The 12,730-nt window shown below is 44.4% G+C and overlaps 1 pseudogene across 1 annotated transcript in view; it reads right to left on the bottom strand.

Moving 5' to 3' along the window:
• Nucleotides 1-201: 201 nt before the first annotated feature.
• Nucleotides 202-12,730, bottom strand: part of LOC144672036 (uncharacterized) — a 1,123,005-nt pseudogene continuing 1,110,476 nt past the window's right edge. The window contains exon 4 of the transcript XR_013574062.1: nucleotides 202-2,460. The product of XR_013574062.1 is annotated as an uncharacterized LOC144672036 (transcript). The remainder of the gene's footprint in view (nucleotides 2,461-12,730) is intronic.

Below are 12,730 nucleotides of genomic sequence, written 5' to 3' on the forward strand. Positions count from 1 at the left end.
ACTTTGTGCATGAGCAGTTTGGCTGGAATTCCATCCTCGTCGGGTGCATTTTTGCCCTCTAAGCAATCAACACCCTTTTCAAGTGCAAGTGATGGAGGTTCCTTGTCCAACTCAACAATAACAGGAAGCTGCAGTAGCGCATCAAACAGAGATTGGGAGATGTCAGTCTCACCGGAACACCGCTCACAGCAGTGTTCAAACCAGTGGAACATTTGTTTATTTCTGTCACTGTACGTTTCACACGGTGATGTTAGAACCAAGTGCCCTTTTAATCATACATAGCACATTGTCATGAGGCACTTTGTATTTCTTGACATAGGTTGATCCAGTGTTCACATGCAGAATGTCTCCGTCTTTTGCACAACTGTCTTTGTTAATTCCAATGATTGTATGTTGAGGGAGAATCTGTCTGAACCTAGCCTCAACCATAAAACAAGTCTATTTCCAAGACAGTAAAGTCACAAACTCTCCCAGTTTCTCTCCAACACCCAGAGTGAACTGCTTTATATACTCCTGCAATGATTGTCTAATCGTTCCCCAATTAGGGACAGATGTGCTTAATTACCAACTTAAAGCATGTATTCAAGAGCAGCACAATTCCAACATTAATAGTCTTAGCTGCTTTCACTTTATGCCGTGTTCTAGCTGATGGGTTTATGATGTGTATCAGATAGGCTTTCCTTTTGTTGCTTCATTGACAGCTGTCATCTCTGCTGAGTGGTTCTCAAACCAGTCTTTGTTGTGGGTTCCAACCATACCAAATGATGCTGCTGCATTATAAATAATTGAACTCTGCGACTTCCAACCATCAACAATATTCATGTTGATTGATCAAGCTTTGTAAAATATTGTACTATTTTGCTTCGTGTTCTTTGATAATTTGATTTAATAATAGAGGTGCCACTGTGTGCAATAAGCAAGTTAGTAAGAATTGTCAGCAAAGATTAATCAGCACTTCCTAATTGGAGATGTTAACCTTTCAGACACTGAATTGTAGATTTTGACCGATGATCAATTTAGGATTGAAGTAAAAGTTCATATTTTGATGTAAACGAATTCCAGTTGAACATTCTTGAATAAAGGGTAAAGATCACAGATGGTGCTTTTAAAAAGGGGCACTGCAGCCCAAATATCAGCGACATCTTCAGAATGTTAAACTCCAGCCAGTTATAGGGGTTGTTAACATCAGCAGAGCCAAACCAAATATTATCAGACTACTGATTCTGGATGGGGGTAAACAGCAGCAATAACAGTAGAATCAAACACCGGCACTGCTCACTTATGTTGTTGCTTATGTGTCAGCAGGTATCATGACTGAGTGAATCTGGTCTCTCACACAGAGCAGGTGAACAGTCTTCCATTGTATGAGTGCGTTGGTGTAATGAAAGGCTGCAGGACTGAGTAAATCCTTTTCCACACACAGAGCAGGTGAATGGCCTCTCCCCAGTGTGAGTGCGTTGGTGCATCAGCAGGTTGGCAGACTGAGTGAAACCTTTCCCACACACAGAGCAGGTGAACGGTCTCTCTCCAGTGTGAACACGCTGGTGTGCAGTGAGGGTTGATGACTGCCTGAAACTCTTTCCACAGTAAGTGCAGTTGAATGGCTTCTCCTTAGTGTGAATGCGCTGGTGCGAAAGAAGGTTGGAGGAGTGAGTGAATCCCTTCCCACACACGGAGCAGGTGAACGGCCTCTCCCCAGTGTGAACTCGCTGGTGTGCACTGAGGGCAGTTGAATGCCTGAAACTTTTTCCACAAGAAGAGCAGCTGTACGGCTTTTCCTCAGTGTGAATTCGCTGGTGTGACTGGAGGCCGGATGAATGAGTGAATCCCTTCCCACACACGGAACAAGTGAACGGCCTTTCCCCAGTGTGAATTCGCTGGTGTGCAATGAGGGCAGATGACTGCCTGAAGTTCTTTCCACAGGAAGAGCAGGTGAAGGGCTTCTCCTCGGTGTGTATTCTCTGGTGTGACTGGAGGCCAGATGCCCCAGTGAATCCCTTCCCACAAACGGAGCAGGTGAAAGGCCTCTCCCCAGTGTGAACCCGCTGGTGTGCAATGAGGGTGGATGCCTGCCTGAAGCCCTTTCCACAGGAGGTGCAGTTGTATGGCCTCTCCTCGCTGTGAGTTTGCTGGTGCTTCAGCAGATCGGAGGATCCAGTGAATCCCTTCCCACATACGGAGCAGGTGAACGGCCTCTCTGCAGAGTGAACCCGCTGGTGGCCATTGAGGTTGGCTGAACAACTGAACCTCTTTCCACAGGTAGTGCAACTGAATGGCCTCTCCTCAGTGTGAATTCGCTGGTGTAACATGAGGTTGGCAGACTGAGTAAATCCCTTCCCACACACAGAACAGGTGAATGGCCTCTCGCCAGTGTGATTGCGTCGATGGTATTCCAGCAGGTATCGATGATTGAATCCTTTACCACAATAATCACATTTCCACGGCCTCTCCCCAGTGTGACTACGTCGATGGTATTCCAGCCGGGATTGACAATTGAATCCTTTACCACAGTCCTCACATTTCCACGGTTTCTCCATAGTGCTGGTGTCTTTGTGTGTCTTCGGGTAGCACGATCAATTGAAGCCTTGTCCACACACAATGTGTGTGTGGTTCCTCCCCACTGCAAATGATGTGATGTGTTTTCAGGCTGTGTAACTGGTTAAAGCTTTTCCCACAGTCAGTGCACTGGAAAACTCTCATTTAGATATGTGTTTGTTTCTCAGTGCTTTTCCAGTCAAAATGAGGTTTGAAATCTTTTCCCAAAGAAAAACAATGTTCACATTCAGAGGCTGATGATATTCAAGCCCTGATGAATTGAGTGACTCTTGTCAGATCTTGACCTGAAGTTTGATTCGAGTTTCCCCATCTGTAAGTCCTCCCGTGGAAAAAGAGGTTACAGAAATACAGTGTAAGTACAAGAAATAAAGTGAGAACAGACAATTCTCATTTATATTCATCTTCTTTTCCTTCTCTTGTCGTAAGTCACCATCTAATTCATTCTCCGCCTTCCCTGTGCTGAAATCCAAATATATTGCATCATCTCCAGCATTTCTTTACTCCCAGTTTTCTCCCTCCCTTTATTCTGGCTAGGATTGCCAACTCTGGTAAGGAATATTCCTGGAGGTTTCATCACATACCTCCTGTCGCCAACTGGCTGACCACATTCGCCTTTGTGGTGCCTCACTTTCCCACAGACAATCAGAAAGTGCACAGGGTCTTAAAATTACTCCATTGGCTGATTCCTAAATGTCAATCAAACCCGCCTTTCTATCCCATTTCCAATATTTTCTAACTAATAAATGATAGCATTTGAAAAGAAAGTGAGCCACAATTTTGTTCAATGCCCATTATTAGTTTTCTTCTGGGTTTTTGCCCCTAGACGTGCGTTGGAGGTTAATCTTTAAATTCTGGAGGGTTGGCAGCCCTAACTCAGGCTGGGGTCAGTCCTCACCCGACCCAGTGAGAATAAAATCAATCAACTCTCCTGCTAACCGAGGCCCCGCCCATTCGTTTTTGCATCACCAAGATGGCCGCGCATGCGCTCCCTTACCTGCCGAATCAAGATGGCGGCTGCTAACCTGGACTTCGTCCCGGGACAAAGCGCAGGATTTGCAGCTTCTTATTGGGGACTTTCGGCCCACATCGCTTGTTTCTTCAGCCCCCGAACTCCTAGCTCACTAGAAATCATATTTCACTCCAAAGGGACCTGCCAATTACGAACAATGCTTTGTTGTCTCCACAATGTATCTCTAAACCATCCCCTTCGCCGCTGCTCACCGGCTCTGCAGAGACAAAGAGGATCCCCATCACATACGCATGCTCCCAACACTGGGCGGCACTGCGCATGCGCACTCCTCTTCTGTGGTGTGGATAGGGGACGTTCTCAACCGCCAAGAATGCTGGGTGAAAGCGCCACCATTCTGGTCCCAATTCTTTTGTCGTGATTTATTTGCCGTGATAAGGTGGATACGAACTTAGAATGAAACATTTTATTTGGAAACAAAATTTACAAATCCAAAGTGCATGGAAAGAAGGAGAATCTGAGAAACTGGTGGAGAATCGAGAGTCCTCAAAGAACAACAATCACAGCAGAGCCCAAACGCGACAGTCACAGGTGAAGTCATTGGTGTGCCAAGCGGTGGGATGAACGAATGACTATCTTCTCGCATACAGAATACCCTGTTTCCAGTATGACTGCACTAAACGGCATCAAATCATTTGGACTTTTAAAATTAGGATGTTTACAAGTTGGAAAACTGAGTATATCGCTTCATGCATGTGAAATGTTTGAATGGTCTCTCCAATGCTTGCTATGCCAACCAATAGTATGACTGAGATAATTCCTTTCCATATGAGGCTGGTGAATATCCCCTCCCTGGCATGACTGTATCGTGTTGCCAGCTCAGATGGGCAACTGAATCCATGTCCAAAGTTAACAATAACAATGTGCATTCATATAGAATCACAGAATTATTACAATGCAGAAGGAGGCCATTCGGCCCATCGTGTCTGCACTGGATCTCCAAATAAGCATTATGATTCAGTGCCATTCACCTGCCTTTTCCCCATAACCCTACACGTTGTTTCTATTTAAATAATCATCATATGCCCTCTTGAATTCCACAAATGAACATGCTTCCACCACACCTCTAGTCAGTGCATTCCAGACCCGAACCACTCGTTGTGTAAAAAGTTTTTTATTTCTCACACCACATTTTCATCTTTTGCAAATCACTTTAAACCTGTGCCCTCTCCTTCTTGATCCTTTTACAAGGAGAACAGCTTCTCCCTATCTACTCTGTCCAGCCCCCTTACGATTTTGAACACCTCTATCAAATCTCCTCTTAGCCTTCTCCTCCCAAAGGAGTACAGTCCCATGTTATCCAGTCTATCTTCATAACTGTGGTTTCTCATCCCTGGAGCCATTTTTGTAAACCTATTCTGCCCTCTCTCCAATGCTTTCACATCCTTCCGAAAGTGTGGCACCCAGAACTGTACACAATAATCCAGCTGAGGTCTAACTAGTGTCCTATGCAAGTTCAGCATAACCTCCTTGCTCTTTTCCTCTATGCCCCTAATAATAACGCCTAGGATACTGTATCCTTTATTACCTGCTTTGTCAAACTGTCCTGCTACATTTAATAACTTATGCACTTATACACCCAGATCCCTCTGCTCCTTCATACCTTTAACAGTTGTAACCCTTATTTTATATTGTCTCTCTACTTTCTTGCTACAAAATGAATCAACTCACACTTCTCTGCATTGGATTTCATCTACCGCCTATTTGCCCACTCCACTGACTTGTCTATGTGCTTTTGAAGTTCTACTGTCCTCCTCAAATTTTACAATGCCCCAAGGGTTTTGTATCACCCACAGACTTTCAAATTTTTCCCTGCACACCAGGAAAATCAAGGGTCCCAAGGCTGACCCTTGGAAAACTCCACTACAAACCTTGCTCCAGCCCGAAAAATATCCATTAATGATTACTCACTGTTTGCTATTACTCAGCCAATTTTGTATCCACATTGCCACTGTCCCTTTTATTCCATGAGCTATAACTTTTCTCACAAGTCTGTTGTGTGGGACTTTATTGAATGCCTTTTGGAAGCCCATGTACACCACATCAACAGTATTACCCTCATCAACCCACTCTGTTACCTCTTCAAAAAACTCCAGCAAGTTAGTACCACTACTGTTATAAAAATGTCCTAAATGACATCCACAGGAGCAGTATCAGTATCACGTTAAATTCTGATGGAAAGTCATTAACTTTGTTTCTCCCTCCACAAATGTTGCCTGACGTGCTGAATGTTTCCAGCATCTGCAAGAATTTTTCTTTTGCTCCGTGTTAAGAACAAAGAAAAGTACAGCACAGGAACAGGCCCTTTGGCCCGCCAAGCCTGCGCCGATCCTATTACCCGTCAACTAAAACATTTTGCACTTCCGGGGTCCGTATCCCTCTATTCCCATCTTATTCATGTATTTCTCAATCTGCCTCTTAAACACCACTATCGTACCTGCTTCCACCACTTCCTCTGGCAGCGAATTCCAGACACTCACTACCCTCTGGATAAAACACTTCCCCCGCACATCACCTTTATAGTTTTCTCCTCTCACCTTAAATCTATGTCCCCTAGTAATTGACTCTTCCACCCTGGGAAAAAGCTTCTGACTATCTACTCTGTCCATGCCACTCATAATTTTTTAAACTTCTATCAAGTCACCCCTCAATCTCCATCGCTCTAGTGAGAACAATCCGAGTTTCTCCAAACTCTCCTCATAGCTAATAACCTCCAGGCCAGACAGCATCCTGGTAAACCTCCTCTGCACCCTCTCCAATGCCTCCATATCCTTTTGGTAATGTGGGGACCAGAATTTCACGCAATATTCCAATGGTGGCCTAACCAAGGTTCTATACAGCTGCAGCATGACTTCCCAGCTTTTATACTCAATACCCCTCCCAATGAAGACAAGCATGCCATATGCTTTCCAGACTACCTTATCCACCTGCGTTTCCACTTTCAGTGACCTGTGGACCTGTACACCGAAATCCCTCTGCCCGTAGATGCACTTAAGGGTTCTGCCATTTACTGTGTAATTCCTGCCTGTATTAGACCTTCAAAAATGCATTACCTCATATTTGTCCAGATTAAACGCCATCTGCCATTTCTCCACCCAAGTCTCCAACCGATCTATACGCCATTATATCCTTTGACAAACCTCTTCACTATCTGCAACTCCTCCAACCTTGGTGTCATTTGCAAACTTACTAATTAGCCCAATTACATTTTCCTCCAAATCATTTATGTATACCACAAACAGCAAAGGTCCCAGCACTGATCCCTGCGGAACTCCACTAGTCACAGCTCTCCATTCAGAAAAGCACATTTCCACTGCTACCCTCTGTCTTCTATGACCAAGCCAATTCTGTATCCATCCTGCCAGCACACCTCCAATCCAATGCGACTTTACCTTCTGTACCAGTCTGCCATGAGGCACCTTGTCAAAGGCCTTACTGAAATCGATGCAGATAACATCCACTGCCCTTCCATCGTCGATCATCTTTGTCACTTCGTCAAAAAACTCGATCAAGTTAGTGAGACATGACCTCCCCTTCACAAAACCATGCTGCCTCTCGCTAATACGCCCATTTGCTTCCAAATGGTAGTAAATCCTGTCACAAAGAATCTTCTCCAATAATTTCCCTGCCACTGACGTAAGGCTCACCGGCCTGTAATTTCCTGGATTATCCCTGCTACCCTTCTTAAACAATGGAACAACATTGGCCATTCTCCAGTCCTCTGAGACGTCACCTGTAGCCAGTGAGGATACAAAGATTTCTGTCAAAGCCCCAGCAATCTCCTCCCTTGTCTCCCTCTGGGGTAGATCCCATCTGGTCCTGGGGACTTATCCACCTTAATATTCTTCAAGACACCTAACACCTCCTCTTTTTTGATCTCAACATGATCCAGGCTATGTACACACTCTTCCTTAGACAAATCGACCACTAAGTCCTTCTCTTTGGTGAATACTGATGAGAAGTATTCATTCAGTATCTCTCCCATTTCTTCTGGCTCCACACACAGATTCCCACCTCTGTTCCTGAGTGGGCCCACCCTTTCCCTGGCTACCCTCTTGCCCTTTACATATGTATAAAAGGCCATGGGAGTTTCCTTAATCCTGGTTGCCAGTGACTTTTCATGACACCTTTTAGCCCTCCTGACTCCTTGCTTAAGACTTTTGATTCCTGACATGTCTGTGATTATATCTCCAATTAGTCCCCAAAACACAGTAAAAGTGCAATGAACACATTTTGTGAAATTCTGCAGGCAGATTTTAGAAAACTAGTTAGGAGACCAGCAAACACGACCTCAAAGGTCGTAACCTCTGGATTACTTTCGGTGTCCTCTGCTAGTGAATATACAAATCGGAGGATATAGCAGATCAAATGCATGACTGGAGAGATTGGGTGGGGAGGGAGGGCTTTAAATTTCTGGGACATTGCGGCTAGTTCTGAAGGAGATGGGACCTACTCATCAGAGCTAGGACAAGAGCTGGGGCGGTTTACTGTTGAGGAGGGGAATGGAAACTCAGAAGTAACTTTCAAAAGGAAAAAAATAAAAGTTGTCTAAAAATTTGGAGAGACAGAGTAAAAGGAAGCTGGTAAGAAGTAAACAATTACGTGATGTCAGAGTACAAGGAATTTCATTATCTTCCAAATATAATTTACAGGGCATTGGTGATAATAGAAACCTGACTCAAAAAGAGCAGGACTGGGTAGAGCAGGACTGGGTACAAAATATTCTCGATACAAGCAGTTCAGGAAAGTAGGGAAGCGAGGAAAGGAGGAGGGTTACAGTATTGATAAAGGAGAATATTACAGTGGTGGAGAGAGTGGAAGTTCCAAAGGACTCAAGGACGGTATCTATTTGGGTAGAACTGAGAAACAATGGCGGCACCACTACTGGTTGCAACTAGTGATAAAGATATGGAGGAATATATTTGCAAGTAATGAAAGTTAATGCAGAGAATTTGAAGTAATGCATTTTGGTAGGAAGAATGAGGGGCAACATAAACTAAAATGTAAAATTCTGTACGGGATTCAGGAGCAGAGGGACCTGGAGGTATATGTGCACCAATTGGCGAAGGTAGCATACTGCGCTTAATTAGGCATATGTAATCCTGGGCTTTATAATTAGAGGCATAGAGAACAAAAGCAGAGAAGCTATGGCGAAACTTAATTAAACATTGAGCTGACCTTGAGTGGAATATCGTGTCCAATTCTGGGGACTGCAACTTAGGAAGGCTGGAAAGGCACTAAAGAGGGTCCAGAAAAAGATTTAAAAGAATGGTTTCAAGAATGAGAGACTTCAGTTATTTGAATGGGTTGGGGAAATTGGTACAGTTCTACATATCACATCAGCCGACTCTGCCCTGCCTCAGCTTATCTGTTGCTGCAGTCCACATACATGCCTGTGTTACCTCTTGGTTTGACTATTCCAACAAATTCTGGTGAAGTTCTCCAATCCTACCATCCATAAACTTAAATCCAAATCGCTGATGTCTATCTGCTTACTCATACCGAGTCTCACTTGCCCATTACCTCTGCGCTCCCCAACCTACATTAGCTCCTGGTCAACCAATGCCTCAAATTGAAAATTTTCATCCTTATTTTCAATGCCAAAATGTCTTTGCCCTCCCTATGTCTGTGCTCATCTGCTCCAGCTCAATAACCCTCTGAGATCTCTGCACTTATCTGGCCTATTAATCATCCCTGATTTTAATTGGCTCCATCATTGGTCACAGTGTCTTCAAATGCCAAGGTCTGAAATTCCCTCCCTAAATCTCTCCATTACTCTACCTCTATTTACTGATTCAAGACCAAGGTCAAAATGTACCTGTCCTTGGAGGATTTGATGGGGACAGAATTGAGGGAGCTTCACTCTGTATCTAACCTGTCCTGTGCCTGCCCTGGGAATGTCTGATGAAGACAGAGTCAAGGGAGCTTTACTCTGTATCTCACCCTGTGCTGTGCCTGTCCTGGAAGTCATTGATGGGGACAGTTTAATGGGAGCTGTTCTCTGTATCTAACCCTGTGCTATACCTGTCCTGGGAGTGTTTGATGGGCAGCTATAATCCGATTCTAATTCCTTGCAACACCTGCCCCGGCAATGTTGGATGGGACAATATAAAAGAACCTTTATTCTGTATCTAACCCATGTTATGTCTGACGAGACAATGCCTAAAGCAAACACTGGGTGCTTAGAATGCACCATTCCCCTGCACTGATATCCATCACCTTGATGAGAACAAGATTTAACCTGGAGATAAGGAAAAAAAAACATGAGTTTCTCCCCCAGACACAGATTCAGAGAGGCAGCGCGTGTCACAGACATTTTTGTATAATGTGCTTCACATTTCATCCCTGAGTCTGTGTCTTTTGGTGATGATTTGAATCTGATGTCTTCTAATTACTGATTCATTCACTAGTGGAAGTAGTTTTTTCCTCGTTGACCTCATGAAATTTTGAACCCCTCCCTCAGATCTCCAATGACCCTTTGTGCATGAAAATATCCCCAGTTTCTCTGATCTCTCCTGATAATGAAAACCTCTCTTCCCTGCTAAAATGTCAGTGAATCTCTTCTGCACCCTCTCGAGGACCTGGACATTCTTCCTGATGCAAGACCCCCTTTGCCCTCTGTCCTTTTGTACTCTACATCCCCAATTATAAAACCCAGGATCTCATGTGCTTCATCAACTTGTCCTCCCACTTTTAAAGGTTTGTGTCTCTGAACCCCTTGGAGGTTCTAGAGATGTTAATGTGACATGGGTAAAATATGTTTGCATCCAATGTCGGCTAGAATATGTATTCATGGGAAAGAGAGGTTTTGTTTGAGTTAGGAACTCAAATAGGCGCTTCATTACACACAGGTCACCATGGAAAGACTGATTAGTATTTCCATTCAACATGTTCGCTCATTAGGAACGCTAGTCAGATCTGGGAAAAGGACAGGGTTTGTTTGTTATTAACCACAATATAATCTTAAACCAGATTGAGAAGTACAATTGATTAAATTATAAATTGTAATGGTTATACCTATAATTGTGAAACTATCAGAAATCACAGAATTAACACTAGGCCAGGTATTTTAGGGAGAATGTGAAAATGTCTGAAGTAAAGTAACTGCTGGGAATCAGGGAATGTCCTTGTAAATCATAAGTTAGAGAAGTTCCGTCTGCCTTTTCCTCACTTCCTGCCAACAACCCAGCAGACAAGGCAAAAAAAAAACAGGTGCCAGAGGGGCGGACACTACATAGTATAAAGGTGAGGGAATTCTTATGTAAGGAGGAAGTTGGGACAGTAGAGAACAACGGCTGGTGTGGGTGGGGAGCAACAGCGTAGGGGTATTGTTGCTGGACTAGTAATCCAGAGACCCAGGGTATTGGTCAGGGGACCGGGGTTTAAATCCCACCATGGCAAATAGTGGAATTTGAATTCAATAAAAATCAGGAATTAAAGTTGTAAAAACCCATCTCGTTCACTAATGTGCAAATCTGGCACCTGCTAGGTTAATAGAATCATAGAAAAGTTACAGCACAGGAGGTCATTCAGTCCATCTTGTTCATGCCAGCCCAAGGACACCCAGGTGCCTTTTCTAATCCCACCTTCCTGCACCTGGCCTATAGTGCTGCAGCTTACAGCACTTAAGGTGCAGATCCAGGTACTTTTTAAAAGAATTTAGAGTTTCTACCTCTACCACCAACTTGGACAGCGAATTCCAGACACCCAGCACCCTCTGCGTATAAAATTTCTTCCTCATGTCCCCTTCTGCCACTTAGCTTGAATCTATGTCCCCTGGTTCTAGAATTCTCCACCAAGGGAAACAATTTTATCCTATCCACTCTATCTATTCCCCTCATAATTTTGTGCATCTCAATCAAATCACCTCTCAAGCTTCTTTGTTCTAAGGAAAATAACCCCAACCTATCCAATCTCTCCTCGTAGCTACACTTTCCTAACCCTGGCAACATTCTTGTAAACCTCCTCTGCACTCTCTCCAGAGCCATTACGTCCTTCCTGTAATGTAGTGACCAGAACTGTACACAATACTCCTGTTTTGGCCTAACTAATGTTTTATACAATTCCAACATTATATCCTTACTTTTATATCCTGTACTCCTGCCAATGAAGGACAGCATTCCATATGCCTTCTTTACAACCTTGTCGACTTGAACTGCTGCTTTCAGGGACCTGTGTACTTGTACGCCAAGATCTCTCACTTCATCTACCCCTCTTAGTATATTCCCATTTATTGTATAATCGCTGTAACTGTTTGACCTCCCTAAATGTATGACCTAACACTTCTCTATGTTAATCTGCCATCTTTACCTGGTCTGGCCTACATGTGACCCACAGCAATGTGGTTGACTCTTAAATGCCCTCTGAAATGGCCAAGCAAGCCACTCAGTTATAACAAACTGCAAAAGAGTCACAAAAAAGGAATGAACCCAGATGAACCACCCAGCATCGACCTAGGCAACGGAAATGACAATGGGAATCGCAGCCCTATCACCCCTGCAAAGCCCCCCTTACTAACATCTGGGATCTAGTGCCAAAATTGGGAGAGTTGCCTCACATACGAGTCAAGCAACAGCCTGACATAGTCATCCTCATGGAATCATACCTTACAGATAATGTCCCAGACGCCACATCACTCTCCCTGGGTATGTCCTGTCCCACCGCGGGACAGATACAGCAGAGGTGGTGGTACAGTGGTATACAGTCGGGAGGGAGTTGCTGCCCTGAGCGTCTTCAGCATCGACTCTGGACCCCATGAAGTCTCATGGCATCGGGTCAAACGTGAGCAAGGGAACCTTCTGCTGATTACCACGCACTGTCCTCCCTCAGCTGATGAATCAGTGCTCCTCCATGTCGAACATCATTTGGAGGAAGGACTGAGGGTGGCAAGGGTGCAGAATATACTCTGGGTAGGGGACTTCAATGTCCATCACCAAGAGTGGCTTGGTGGCACCACTACTGACTGAGCTGGCAGAGTCCTAAATAACATAGCTGCTAGACTGGGTCTGCGGCAGGTGGTGAGGGGGGAGAAAAGAGGGAAAAACATACTTGATCTCATCCTCACCAACCTGCCTGCTGCAGATGCATCTGTCCATGACAGTATCAGTAGGAGTGACCACCGCACATTTTCTGTGGAGACGAAGTCCC

Source organism: Cetorhinus maximus, chromosome 35 (assembly GCF_964194155.1).
Source record: "Cetorhinus maximus chromosome 35, sCetMax3.hap1.1, whole genome shotgun sequence".
Classification (NCBI taxonomy): domain Eukaryota; kingdom Metazoa; phylum Chordata; class Chondrichthyes; order Lamniformes; family Cetorhinidae; genus Cetorhinus; species Cetorhinus maximus.